The 15,396-nt window shown below is 35.0% G+C and overlaps 1 protein-coding gene across 1 annotated transcript in view; it reads right to left on the bottom strand.

Annotated features, from left to right (window-relative positions):
• Positions 1-14,806, bottom strand: part of LOC129965692 (MICAL-like protein 2) — a 107,234-nt gene extending 92,428 nt beyond the window's left edge. The window contains exon 1 of the mRNA XM_056079808.1: positions 14,714-14,806. The gene's annotated coding sequence lies outside the window, so the exon portion shown is untranslated. The remainder of the gene's footprint in view (positions 1-14,713) is intronic.
• Between the last annotated feature and the right edge of the window lie 590 nt (positions 14,807-15,396).

Here is a 15,396-nt window from a genome sequence, read left to right as displayed (position 1 = left end):
CGGTGAAGATTCACAATGGACGAGGAGGTATTATGGTGACATGACCACAGAAAACTTTGACCTCCAGCGCGCGTATTCACAAAGGTGAACTCTGTTTTGAAAACTTGACCTCAAACCGCACGGCTGTCTTTGGAACACAGGTGGGTTTTTTCTGAGGAGAGCGGATGATTTTCGGTATTTGCTGACAGCAGAAATGGTGCAGCGGAGGATAGTCTTTTCATATCTGGTTTTTGTTTTTTGGTGACGTAACGACCCTCCCCCCTCCCCCAAGCTAGTTTTCTTGATTTGCGGTTTTGCTCGTGCTTAGCAATTTGTGCCATTCTGGCGAAATATTTTAGAGTTGTCTTTTAACATGAGATAAATGAGAGCATCTCTGCACAAATGAAAATGCCAGCTGCGGTTTCTGGTTCGGTACCTTTCAACGTTAAACGTAGGTTAATGACTTCTAAGAGAAGTAAAATTGATAAATTATGAAATGACGCCATAATTTCTGAGGGTATTTTTTTTTTTTAACATTTCTTTTCTGGCATTTATAAACCTAAATATTCACCCCTAAGTAGTCCAGATTTCGTGATTTTAAATTCTTTTTCCCATTTTAATCTTTTGGCTATTTTGTTTAAAATATTTTTATAAGGACATTCAGGATCATGTCTATTTAGCTTTTTATTTAATTCTCGAATATTTTTAAAATTTCAAAGTATACGTTTAAAGATTAAATGTTCATTAAATTAACTTATTTCCTTAAATGTTAAGTTTAATTATCGCTAACAAATGTCAAACTGAATTGCTATAATTTAAATGAACAAAACACTTTTACTCGTTCTGATTAACTTATTGATACTACTATTTATCATAAGATATCGGTTTACCTGAATCCCAAATCCGTATTTTATGTTTGGCTCAGTATAGTCAAATTTTGATTTTGCACTGTTAAACTTTATAAACAGCCTCAAATTGACAAAGCAACTTAGAGTCAAACTCTGATCCATGGAGAAAAGTACAGGCATGCCAATTGCGAAATATGATCATGACGATTAATCATGACAGAATTCATGATTCGTCTTCCTAATGAACAAGAGTTAGTGATCTCCCTTGAACTTCCCCGTATTTTCTCCATAGATCCTGTTTTCATCTATCTAGCTTGTTTGCAGTTTTGAGTTAGTGTGTTAGCATACACATAAAGGTACGCAGATAAATCATTGAAGAATTGCGACAAAATTTCCTGCACATTTTCAATTACTAAATACCAAAATTCCCCATCTAGCCCTTTGCGTTTTTGAGTTGTCATGTTTTAAGATTGATAGATCGACATAATTCCAATGCAAAGAAGTACAGACATTCTCCTTTATTATTAACCCCTTGCCTGCTGCGGGCGTATATATACGTCTCCCTAAGTCAATGTGTTAACTGCCCCTGGAGTATATATATATATATATATATATATATATATATACGTCTCGCAACTCTATACGTATATATATATACGTGGCACTGGGAACCGAATCTCGCAAGTTATCCTCGGCAGGTAAGGGGTTAAAAGAGATTGATGAAGCAATTTTTCCTTTTTCAGAGTGGTATAACATGGATGATTCTTCAGCAATAGGATGCACAGAAGTGCTATGTTTTCTTCCAAATTATTTCTGAAATGTGCATTTGGACCAGAATTAGCACATTTTTAAAAAAATTGTGAGCTAGAGTGGTATAAGAAAATTAAGAGAAAAAGAAATATTTAGAATTTTTATTAGCTTATACTGAACGCACATCTAACCACTTGAAAAGCTTCTATTTTTTCGCTTATCGCAATCTTCGTTACAAGGTATCAAAAAATTACTGTATTCTTTCTTTTTCTGTAAATCAGTTTTCACGGCCATAAAAGGAACTTTGCAGAAAAAATCCTTTTACACATTGTTACGGAAATAATCCCAACCCCGTCCGGTGGGGTGTACTGTGAAAAGTTCAGTAAGCTCAATAACGGATAAAGGCACTATATAAAACGCGACAATATATAAAAAGCACGAATACACAGTGGCAAAACACAGCCAAATTGTACACAAGAACAGAACATGGAGTAAACAATAACACAGTTGCTATTAAGCAACCGCACAACAGATTTAGCAACCGCACAACAGAAAGCATTCAGAAAATTCTCAGGAGCTCAACTTAACAGAATGATTTACTATTTTTTCGGCTTTTTATAGATTTCGTAACAGAGCTAAGAAGCTTCTAGAAAGATATCGTACCTTTGATCCAAATCCATATATTGCGAAATGTCCAGCAATTTCAAAAAATTTCGTTTTTGTCGCTGAATTCGTCGCCAATTTCAGTGGTCATTGACCCGGCATCCGTTAAAGCTTGTTTCGCAAATTTTTTTAACGTTAGCAAATGCAGTAAGTTTGTATTAAATAGACAACTCCCCATTAAAAACATTAGTAGAAATAGTTCCGATTCAAATAATTTATAATTAGTTTTTAGAAGGATCCTCCTTCGTCGAGGTGTCTCTCCACGATACCACAAAGCGGTCGCGACTCGTTTTTCATTAGGAATCGGAATATATTCCGCAAGCACTGGAAGTATTATTCAAAATTATTCTTGTTTCGACCCTGTATAGCTTACAAGTGCGAAATTTTTCAGGACTTTTTTTCAAAATAAAGAAGCAAAAATAATTAAATAAGTCAGTCTTTAATAGTAAGGTACGAACAACGTAGATCCATTAAAGTTCTCTATCTCCATAAATAATGAAAATATTATTTCTTTATTAATAATTTGATCATATTAAATAAATAAACGATAATAACAAATTTTATGAAATTAGAACTTTAAGCTTGTCGAAATTTGTTCAATTAATTTTAACCTTTCCCTTAAACTTACAAATTATAGTAGTTATTCCGAATTATGATGCGGGGGTGCTTGTGATCTAGTTGTCACGTCGTGGAACACCGAAACATCACGACGAGATTAGTTTTATTAATATCCCGCTTGAAAGCAACACTCGGGCTATTTTGGTACTAACCTCGCAATTTTGAATCGCGGTCAGATGACGAGAATACCTAAGCTGGCACCCACTTTGCATACTTCCACACCGTATCAGCGGGAGGACGTTTGGCCCCCGACGATTTTAACGTGCACCAAACCCGCTTACCACGGCGGTTCTTCGAGTCTTGAACCTGAAACCCTCCGGTTCTGATATCAAGACCTTACCATTACGATCTAAACATCACCACCAAGCCATTGCCGTTGATTAGTACTTAGCTTTCTTTAAGATTAAAATATAGATAAATATTTCCATCAAAAAAATTCATTTGTGATTCTTAGAGTGCTGTTTCTCAAATACGTGTACTCTTATGTAGATTTATATCTTTTCTTGGAAATACGGTATTCGACAATGCGCAAATTGCTTTCGAATTCACTCTTTGGAAGCGAACATTATTCTCAGCCCCTCCCCCTTTTCCACCCCTTCTCGCTACTCAATAATAATAGATTTTATTAAACGACTAGGGCGGGGAGTTCCGTTCCTTCATATTCACAGGAACCTTTCTCGGAATAACCCGCCCAGCCCTAAAAGTGCGGGAAAAGTGCAAACAAATGGATCAGAAAGAAAAGTCGGGGGAGTGAGCTTCGGGGCCTGGAATAATAATCGTCTGCAGCCCCGAGGAACATCCTGCTGGATCAAGAAAGAAAGAAAAAAAAAAAAAAAAAAAAAAAACCAAAAGGAACGGTGGGGTGTCTTTCAGGGGTGCACCATTTCAAAGAAAACCGTCTTCGGCTCAGACTTCCGACGAGATTAGCTTTCACTAGACTCTCGTCCCCCCTGTTGTATCCTCCCCTCAAAAGGCTGCTGTTTGGAGAAATAAAAAGAAGTGAAAGGAAGAAGAAATTGAACGACTCCTGTGAACTCGGTGTGGTTTTATCTCGCTTCTTTGACGACCGACAGAATAATGGCAAATCTGCTCTTTTCTAAAGATTTTCCGCACAATCATCCCTGTTATTTTGCTTCTTTTTTTTTCTTTTTTCACGAAGTGATGGTGATTTCTGATATTAAATTTATAGCAGAAAAAGTGGCGGTTAAAGCTATTGAAAATTGCGCGTTGTGATTGTTAAATAAATGTCTAGTTTTATGGGGGAGTGATAAAACCATCAACTTTTAGAGCAATATTTTGTATGTGATGTAGTACTGAATATGGGAAGTTTTGTTAATTTTGAAGACTTGTTTATATGTTAAATTACATATTCTTTTTAACTTTCTTATTACTTTCAATACTTTTACTTTCTCGTCTCGAAATCTTCAAAAAATTGGAACTTAAGATTTTGATGAAACTCTACATTTTATACCTCTCTGAGTTCGAAAAACATATTTTTGACATCATGTCTGTCTGTCTGGGAAAACGATAATTCAACCAACGGAAGAGGTCACCTCAAGTCTTGCTCGTATACTCTATAATGAACTAGACATGTCAGAGAATGCCTCGCACTGGCACTGGCGTACAATAATTACGAAATATTTTCTTTCGTAATTACAATATTTGGCAGGAATTTAGCATTTTTATTGAATCTATTGTATCATTCTTGGCAAGTTTTTTGGCGATTAATCCCTGGTATACGGTTAAAAATCGAATTTATGCTTTAGACAAGTTTTTCTCAATCGATTGAAACAAAGATTTGATACAAAACTGCACTTGAAGTCGCAAAATTTCATATATAATTTGATACATTTAAGTTATTATGTTTTTGAATTATTGCGGTTAGATGTTTCTGAAAGTACAGACCGACAGACGGTCAACCCTATCTAGATCTCTTCGTTTTGTAGTTTTCGTATTAATTTATATTCGAAAAGGTGAACTTCTTCTAAATAGATTTTATTTAAAATTTGATAGAAATTTGCATATTTGTTGTAAAGACCGTACATATAATTTCATCCATCTAGCTCAAACTGTTTTTGAGTTATTTAGGTCACACACAAGCAGATAGACAGACGGACATTTTCTTAAAATGTATTAGTTCCAACCTAGGGAGGTCTGAAATGTGTAGATTCGTCATATGATTACTATATTTTTCTATATTAGGTATACGAGAAAGTCAAATTGCTTTGGGATAGATTGTTAAAATTTGGTACATATAATTACAACCAAATTTTTAAATTTGTTAAATTATGTCCAGTCGTATGAAGTCTATCTGTTTGGTTGCACGAATACAAGCGAAAACGAAAACAATCAAACTCAAAGAGTAAGATAGATGAAATTTGATACACAAGTTTAGCATGTAAAATCTAGATACTAATCGAACTTTGAATGAAATCTATAAAACGATTGACCGTCTGTCGGTCTGTGCTTCTACATATGTGTAAACGCAATAATTGATAAAAGCAATGACTGAAACCTATGAAATTCGATATGTCATTTCGTAACTGCAACTGTATGAAATTTGGTGTCGATAGGCCTCCGAAAAGGTGTTCAAAATAAACACTCTCGCAATACACTCAATAAAAATGCTAGATACTCGCCAAATGTCTATATTTAGTAACTATCGTTCAACAATGTCATGTAAGGTATGACATTGTTGAACAGATAAAGATAACCGCTCTTATCTGCGGTTCGAACTTTATGTGGAGGAAGAGAGATGATGTCGTGTCCGCGTTACCAAGGAAAAGAGGTGCATTAGCTTCTGAGGGTAAAGACCCCTGAGCACCCGAGGGCAGAAGTCTGACTTCTAGCTCATATGAAGATGAGACTCACACTTTCGCCTATACAACCCCTTTTTACAGTGGTGCACATTCACACACCTCACAGATAGAACACAGATGAAGAACATCCATGCCCGGACCGGGATTCGAACCCGGGACGCTAAGATAGCGGGGAAGATGCGCTACCCCTATGCCAGGACTCCGACAGAAAGAGAGATAAGACCTTTATTGGAGAAGAGGCAAGAAAGTTTGAGAAACCACTCCCACTGGTTTTGGGGCCGCGGTGGCCTGGTGGTAAGGTCTCGGCTTCGGAACCAGAGGGTTCCAGGTTCAAGACCCGATTCCACCGAAGAACCGTCGTATAAGGGGTGTCTGTTGCACGTTAAATCCGTCCTGACCAAACGTCCTCCCTCTGGTGTGGTGTGGTGTGGAGAGGGGGGGTGCCAGCTCAGGTGTCGTCCTCGTCATCTGACCGCGGTTCAAAATTACGAGGTCCGTCCCAAAATAGCCCCAGTGTTGCTTCAAACGGGACGTTAATATAACTAAACTAAACTAAACTAAACTAAACCAAACCCACTGGTTTGGATTTGTGATTCTAGAGGCATTTTAAACAACCTGTATTTCTGTAAAGGCGGAATTTACTTTACTTATAACAAGTAGTCGTCATGTGTGTCGACGCTCTTCGGAATTGATCATTAGACCTGGATTTTTCAAATGCGCCAAAGATATAGAGATCTTACAAAGTGAGAATGTACTTCTCAAAACAAATTTTTAAAAATTTTAATTAATTAAAAATTATGCAAAACTTTGGCATTTTCCTGCTATAATCTCTGAAATTATTATATCACAAATTTGATTTTTTCTAGTTCAGCCAATTTTATTGCCCTTCAGATTTTGATAATTCTGAATTTTTTTGCATAATTTTAATAATAGATTTGATTGTTCCCAAGAAATTCAAACTGTTTTTACTGTTCCATCAAATATTTAATCGCGTGATTTTGTTCTATTGTTGAAGGCTAAAGAAGAAGGATTTTGTTAATTATTAGAGCACGCAGAGTTTACATGAGGAATGAGCGAAATTACATTTCCACAAGAGAACAACGTGTTATTCAGAATAAATGACCCAAGCATTTAAGTTTTAATGTCACTATGTTGTCATGAGCCTTGACTTCATCAGGCAAATTCCCCCTTTGTTAAAATAATCCTGAACATCAATGTATGAATATGAGATTAAATGAAACACAACCAATTATTTCCGACGAATAGCTGGTCTCCAAAGGCGGAATGGTATGTTTATTTGTTGTTTATGTTGTTTATTGCAAATGGGGGGGGGAGGAGAGAGAAACGATGGCAGAGGTAGTAATATAATGTTTTGTTCAAAGCTTTACAGAAGATGAATTTGTTAATTACTTTTTACAGGATTTATTAATTACTTTTTTTACTCCGCCAATTCTTTATTTCCGAAATTAAACCAGCGAGCATGGTCTCCCCAAAACTTTCTCGCGTACTCTTTAAAAGTGTTATCCAAGAGAACGCCGTGCTTGACATTGGCCTACAATAGTGACGAACTATTAACCTTTGACATGAATTTAGCAGTTTTACTGAATCTATCGCGTGGTTTTTGACGAATAATCCTTGGCAGGCAATAAATAATATCCGAAAATCGATTTTACATTTTAGACACGTTATCCCCAATCAATTAGTAAAACCAAAATTTGGTACACAACTGCATTTGTAATCACAAAATCACATTATCAAAGCTGATATATTTAAGACACTGCGCTTTTGAATTATCCTGTTTACATATTTCTGAAGGGCTGGGATAGCCTGGTTGGTAGGACATCGGATTCGCGTCCCCGAAGACTCTCCGTGTATGTGGTGGCTGGCGAGCGTATAAATCTGTCGTGGTCTCAAATTCCGCCATGTAGAGAGTAATACCACTGGAGGGTATTGGATCAGGGGTGATCGTTCTCTGATTCAGATCTGTGGATGAGTGAATGAAATGCAGGAATGAAGTCCGCCCCGTAAAAAGGGTTGTGACGTGTGTAGCTAAGTCGTACTCTTGGCCCTATGTGGCGCTACTGAAAAACAAGAGACGCACCCTTGGCTTAAAATCACTGACTTCTAAAGTCAGTTTGTCTCTATTACAGTCTCTATTACAAGTGCCATTAGAAACAACGACAACCTGCTTCTGAAAGTACAAACCAATAGGTAGGCAACCCAGAGTTGTGCATGGCTCAAAATTTGACAGATATCTACATTATATTAAAAAATTATCTAATTAGCTCTCTTCGCTTTGTAATTATCACGTGAACTTAGCCGGACAGACAGATTTCTTCTGAATGGATTTTTCTCAACATTTGATAGAAATCTACAAATTTGACCTGAAGACCGTATACCAAAATCCGTTCTTCTAACTCAAACCTTTTTTTAGTTGTCTTTGTCACAGACAGACGGACATTTTTTAAAAATGTGTTTTTCGAAATCAGGGAGTTCTAAAATGGGAAAATTCATCAAAATCTCGAATTCGAATTTTTTGACGATTACAATACTTCTTCTGTTCTTCGTACACAAGAAAGTAAAAAGTAATAAAAGTAAAGCATTTTAATCTGTACAAATAATAAAAACGAGTAAGTATCTATCGATATATGTGTGTGTGTGTGTGGGTATTGGAACTTTTCAAGTAAATTGTTTGGAAAAGAATTATAAAATTTAGCGTAAGTACACTTCTAACTAAGGGAATGTGTACTTAAAAGATGATTTTTGAATTTTTTGTTAGAATTTTAGTTACTTAAAAAGTAAGCAAAGTTCCCTGGTTTCTATCGGTAACTTCCAAACATTTTACACCCAGTTAATTTTTACACTTCTTAAACTTAAAAAAAAAAAAAAAAAAAAAAAAAAAAAATTAACGCCCTAATGATGGTTTAACTATTGTTCAAAATTTTCTTTAATTTGATACATTTTTTAAACTAATTTTTAATCAAAATTTTCAGAAATGATTTTCATTGCTGTAATTCATTTTATGTAGATAAATAAATCTAATTGCGTGCTTTACTTCCATTATTAAAAACCAATAAAATTAGAAAATCATCTTCTTTTTTTCCCTTCCTTATTTGTGTATGTAAGTGCATTATAAAAATATAGTTAACAAATTATTTTTAAATAAAATATTAAATATATTGCGAATTACGCACACTAAGTTAAATTGTTACAATGTCTGTTTTCAAAACCTTTTTCCAGCATATTTTAATCTAGCTAAGATAATGCCAGCGCCAAAATGCGCCAACGGTTTTAATACTTGAATCTACTCCATATTTCACTTAAAGAATAAAAAAGTAGAGTTGGCGCCAGCAGATAGCTGTTAGATATTAGACGACGCGGGCAGTTAGGTCACGTGACTCGACTCATTAAAGACGTTCATACAGACAATGAACAAAACAGGTGCAGAGGCTACTAAAATAACTCGGCTTAAATGATCTCAATTTGAACTTTTAAATTACTTTATTAAGGGAACCATGAATGTGACATTCTTCATAAGAGATTCAATTGAAATGCCAACACAGTCAGTCGACAAAAAAACAAAACAAAGACGGCTGGTGAAAAATAAAAATAAAATTCATTTTAAAATAATTATTCAACAAAAATGAAATAAACTTTTACGTCGAGATGGACTAATGATACTAATAGGATTAGGTTTAAATGATTCTAATTCTCTACTAATAATAAAAGAGGATGAGGATGTGTGTGTATGTACGCGGGTGCATGTTAGCGCTCTAAGGAGCAGACCATTTGATTCTAAACTACCAAATTTAGAGCATATAAAACTTGGAACGCCTAAACGTGCTTCTCAAGGATAGTTTAAAATTTTTTTTAAAAATGAAGGATTTTGACGATTTTTTGCAATAACTTCCCCAAAAATTACTGTACAATTTAATATTTTAAATTTAAAAAAATTATCTTTTCAATGGTACCAATTTTGTTTCAGTGCAATTTTAATTTATTTATATTAAATTTTAATATTTTTTAATGAAAGTTTTTTTTTCTACAATTTTTTTATAATTTTATTCTTTAAATAAATGAATACAAAAGAAAAGAAACAAGATTGTGAAAAACTGATGTGTGTATTTCAACATTGGTTGGTACGAAATCGGTAGTTTTTAAGCTTTTTTTTTTCTCAATAAATTTGAACAAAAATTGTTATTGTATTTTATTTCATGATAACTATGATCGTGAACCAAAATCCTTTTTTTCTGCCATTTTAATAATTTTTAAAAATATGTTTAAGTATATTTGACAACCAAAGATTTTATTACTTTAGTTATTGTGGTTTGGTTATACTATATATGCTCATAGAGATGATACTACATAAACTGTTAAGTTGAGCATTATCTTTACTTTAATTAGATTGGCGAAGAAAGAAACTGTTCCATATTTCCACAAATTCCATGTTTTTTTTTTTTTTTTTTTTTTTTTTTTTCGATTTACGATTCAGTTAGATAAATGTAGATCAAGATATTAACTGTAGGAACAATATTATGGCAGCATCTTAATGGATTCTAGATATGTTTTAAATTTAAATAGAACAAAACCTATCTAAATCAAAATTAGATTATCAAGGGAAAAAAAAGGAATTTTGGATGTGTACTTTTCTTTTTCCTATTCTTATCAAATCCATTAAGAATACAGTTTTAAACATTATACAAAGCAGATGAATTAAGTTTAAAATATTATGATATATCAAACTGATGGTATAAATTTTCTTATTTTTTTATTTATTTTATTTTACTTCTTTGTATATGAAGTATATACACAAAAAGAAAACATTGAGTCATCAAAACAATTTGAACTTGGAATTTTGACGAAATTCCGCTGTTTAAACAACCTTGAAACCGAAACACACATTTTAGGAATTACGTCTGTCTGTCTGTCTGTCTATAAACGTGAAGCACGAAATTGCTTTAAGACGAATAAAATTAGGAGTATGTTCTTTACTCCAAATTTTTAGATTTCTGTCAAATTTTGAAGGAAATCCACCCAGAAGCAGTTGTCTTTCCGAATTTAAATTAAAATAATAACTGAAGACAAAAAGAGTTAGATGGCAAAATTTGGTACACAGATTTAACATTTAAATGTAAAATGAATCAAATTTGGAACCGTATCCGTGAAAGGATGGTTGGTCAGTAAATCTGTACATTCTGAAATATATAAACGTCGTCACTCGAAGACGCTGTAAATTAAATATATAAAATGTGTAATGCGATTTTGTGACCTTTGACAACGTCGTAAACTCTCAGGTTTTTATTTTCAGAGTCCCCTAATGGACATTTTTTCCCCCGAAATAAATACGTAGAGTTTTTTTTTTTTTTATTTCTTGGAATCGAACATGTATTTTAGAACGCCTTTATGTCACAAAATTTTTGACCCAGAACTAAAATTTCAGAAGCAAAATCGCAAATCGAAGTTTTTATAGTTATCTCGTTTAGATGCAAACGAATGTACAGATTGTCAGATGGCCAACACCTGTGTACGGATGTGGTTCGAAGTTTTGTACAGTTTTAAATGATAGACGCTAAAATTGTATGCTTTTATTCATCCACATCTTCACATTTTCTAATTATAGTATTCGGTTGCATTCGGACAACCCGCTTATGGAATCTCACAAGTTTCCCGCTTAATGGCATCTCACAAGTTCCCCTCTTATGGCATCTCACAAGTTTCCCGCTTATGGCATCTCACAAGTTTCCCGCTTAATGGCATCTCACAAGTTCCCCTCTTATGGCATCTCACAAGTTTCCCGCTTAATGGCATCTCACAAGTTCCCCTCTTATGGCATCTCACAAGTTTCCCGCTTATGGCATCTCACAAGTTTCCCGCTTATGGCATCTCACAAGTTTCCCGCTTATGGCATCTCACAAGTTCCCCTCTTATGGCATCTCACAAGTTTCCCGCTTATGGCATCTCACAAGTTTCCAGCTTATGGCATCTCGCAAGTTTCCCGCTTAATGGCATCTCACAAGTTCCCCTCTTATGGCATCTCACAAGTTTCCCGCTAATGGCGTCTCCCAAGTTTCCCGCTTATGGCATCTCACAAGTTTCCCGCTTATGTCATCTCACAAGTTTCCCGCTTATGGAATCTCACAAGTTCCCCTCTTATGGCATCTCACAAGTTTCCCGCTAATGGCGTCTCCCAAGTTTCCCGCTTATGGCATCTCACAAGTTTCCCGCTTATGTCATCTCACAAGTTTCCCGCTTATGGAATCTCACAAGTTCCCCTCTTATGGCATCTCACAAGTTTCCCGCTTATGGATTGTCGTTCAAAATTTAGGAGAAATCTATACATTTGTTGATGATTCCATATACCAAATTTCATTGGTCTGCTTTAGAATATTTCGGGATTATCGCGTTCTATGTGAGACAAGCAAACATAATTCTAAAAACATGTATTTTTGGATTCATAGAAATCTGATTCCCCAAAAATCTGTACCATATTTTTTGACGATCACAATATTTTCCATCGTATTTCCTTCCAATACGAGAATATAAAAAGGTCTAATATCGCAAAATAACACACGAAAAATCAGCTGCCAGAAGGCAGGCACTGACAAATTTGTCTTCAGACTTCTCAGTCATATGAAATCAGAGGCGTATTCAGAGCAATGGCGTAAAGAAAAGGAATGACGCCTGGGGGATAATATGATTTTTTCATCCTTATTCGTTATTATTTATTTAGCAAAGGTAAATGGCGTTCGAGGTATGGTATTATTTTTAAATTATTTTTTCGTATTTAACCTTAAAAAGTTAAAGTAATCACATTGAAGTTTTGTCTATTGGCTCTTCCTAAAATTCACCCCCGGAGCATTTATATTTCCACTTTTCCCCTCCACTGCTTCTCTACTGTGACTATCAAATCACAGGATTGTACCCCATTTAACACCACTGGGAGAAGTCACTCTGAAACATTTATTGCATTCCCTCTAATGAAGGTGAATTTGTGTTTTAGACGTGGTGTTTCCGAACCGATTGAAACCAACATTCGTAGCAGAGCTACAATTGCAGGCTCAGAATCACATACCAAATTTTATATATTTAAATCATTACTTCTTTGAGCTATCGCTGTTACAGGCTTCTGAAAGTGCAGATCGACAGGTTACGTGGCCAGAGTGGACGTGGTCAGAGTGGACAGTGGCTATAGCGGACACGTGATAGGAGCTGGGTGGGCAGAGCGGACATTTTTGCACCTATTGTGTTGTTTCCCTAATCAGTCATATGTCATCTATTGTGTAGTTTCGAGCTTTGCACCTGCTGTAGAGATAAGCCGATATTTTTAAGAGAGAATGCCTTTCTCCAAATATGCCCATTAAAGTATGGAATGTATATGGACAGCGTCATAGGACACATAATTCTGTTGCAGGGTGGAATTCCAAATTAAATGCAATCACTAGCAGAAACCAGCCTAATGTCCACTTATTAGTTAAAATACTAAAAGAAGAAACACAAAAAGTGTCTTTTAATTTAAATCCAGAGAGTTAGGCGACCCTGGAATAAAAAGGAAAAAAGCATATGTAAAATTGGATGAAAGAATTGAAAACATCCTAAAAGAATTCGAAACATCAAACAATTTAGAAAAATGTCTAAAATCTTTAAGTTTTGTAACTAGGTTGGACTAAATTCTATGGTAAATGATATCCATGCCTTTATAATAAAGGTTAGTTAATATTTATTTACTTGTGTTTATTTTTCTTTTATTTACTTGTATCTGTTTTATATATTTTACTTCTGGTATTTATTTTTACTTACATTAATGAAACTAATTAATTTTATGGCAATTGCACCTGTTCTAATATTTATTTGACTCTAAAATACAGTTTTCCACAAAATCCCTGAAATTCGTTCATACCCTTCATTATACTGTTATTTACTATTAATTTTTAAATATTTCTCTGAAAGTTTTTATTTTTATTACATTTTGCTATGTTTAAAATGCATTCGCACTATAATATAATATAAATAATTAAATTTGATTGGCAAAAATATATTTATACTTGTAATTCAATAATCGAGTGCAAAAACAGAAAACTTCGGTAAAAAAAAAAAACGGTATCCCACGTGGAAGAGATTTGCCACTTAAAATACTGTTTAAAATTATATTTGTGATTTTTAAAAGTATTTATTTACTTATTTATCTGCACCCTTTATCTGTTCTAAGATGGGGTAAAAATGTGCCCACTCTAACCACGATGAGTTTCGGAGTGTCCGCTATAGCCACCGAGACGCTCAACTCCTTATTTGATTTGGCCAAAACTTCGACAGGTGCCTACAGTACAGATGTTCGATTTTTGAATGGAATTTTATTCATCTAGATGTTTTCATTTTGTATTAATTATCGTGTTAACTCATATTCGAAGAATTGAACAGGCAGAAAATTCTCTAAATAGATTTTGGTCAACATTGAATAGAAACTTACAAATTTGACGTAAAGACCGAATACCAAATTTCACCACAATTCAACCACAAATTTCATCAAAAATGTGTCTTTCTAACTCAGGGAGCCTAAAACGTGGAGTTTTTTCAAAATTTGAGCACGGATCTTTTGAGAATTACAATAGTTTTTTAATTCATGGTATAAGGGAAAGTGAAAAACAGTGCACGAACAATTTTTTCCATCTTTTTTCAGTACTTTTCCACTTTCATTACAGCTCAGTTTCAGTTCAGCATATCCATATCGAACATTTCTTTGAAATTTTGAATATAATTTCGTTTAACATTAGTATCAAAAATAAAGGGATGTAACATCCTCGTTTTTACCTCTTTGTCCCAGATAAGGCCCCACCTCTTCCAGGAAACATACAGAGATCTAGGGTCGTAATTTATGAAATCTGGCCAATTTACTCATCAATCAATGAGCACCTTAATAACCTTTCCGATGAAGTAACTGCCCACCTAACCATTCCCTTCAGTTCCACATTTATGGTCCACCTCAAGGCGTCCCGACAGCTGCAAACGGAACAAAACTAGGAAAAAAGTGTCACAACAAACCTGATTCTCGTGGTAGTCGTATGCTTTGATCTTGCTATATTCAACCTCATTTGCAACCAAATCACTTTTGTCGAACGCCGTGGCCTTAACCTTGTATTTTCCCATTGCTTTTACAGCGAACGCCTCAAGAGAAGACAGAAAGCGGAGTCCTGTTTTTTTGTTAACGAGGAAAAGGAGGCCTTGCGCAAGCAGGCCCGCTTCCGGCCTGGAGGGGGACACCACCGGCGGAAGAAAGGCCCGTGAGAAACTGGCGATGATTGCGCCACAGCTCATCGTATCATTGGGAATAATTGCTGCTGTACATCCATTCGGTTCGTTACTCAGAAGTGACTCACGATAATTCATTTTATATGTTTGGGAGACGCCAAATGAGAGAGGACTGTTGACTGGCCGACATTTTCCAAGAACGCGTTAGATGATCGAAATGATACAAGCAAAAAGAACGAAAAAAAAAAAAAAAAAATCTGTGTTTGAATGTATTTAAACATTAACATGTGCCAACCTCATCCATCATTGGCATTTTGGTTTTGTTTTAAGTACACGTACTGATCAAGCCACCTGTCATCGGTATGCTGATATAAAAAAAGTGACCAAAGGACCAAAGACAGTGATGTAATGGGATTAAACAGCGCCTCAGAGTATAGAATTTATTTTGTCCCACGACTTCTGTAGACATAGTAAAG

The sequence above is a fragment of the Argiope bruennichi genome, chromosome 1, assembly GCF_947563725.1.
Source record: "Argiope bruennichi chromosome 1, qqArgBrue1.1, whole genome shotgun sequence".
NCBI classification, from domain to species: domain Eukaryota; kingdom Metazoa; phylum Arthropoda; class Arachnida; order Araneae; family Araneidae; genus Argiope; species Argiope bruennichi.
Note: the sequence above shows the minus strand (reverse complement) of the source record. Positions and strands in the feature narration are given on the sequence as shown.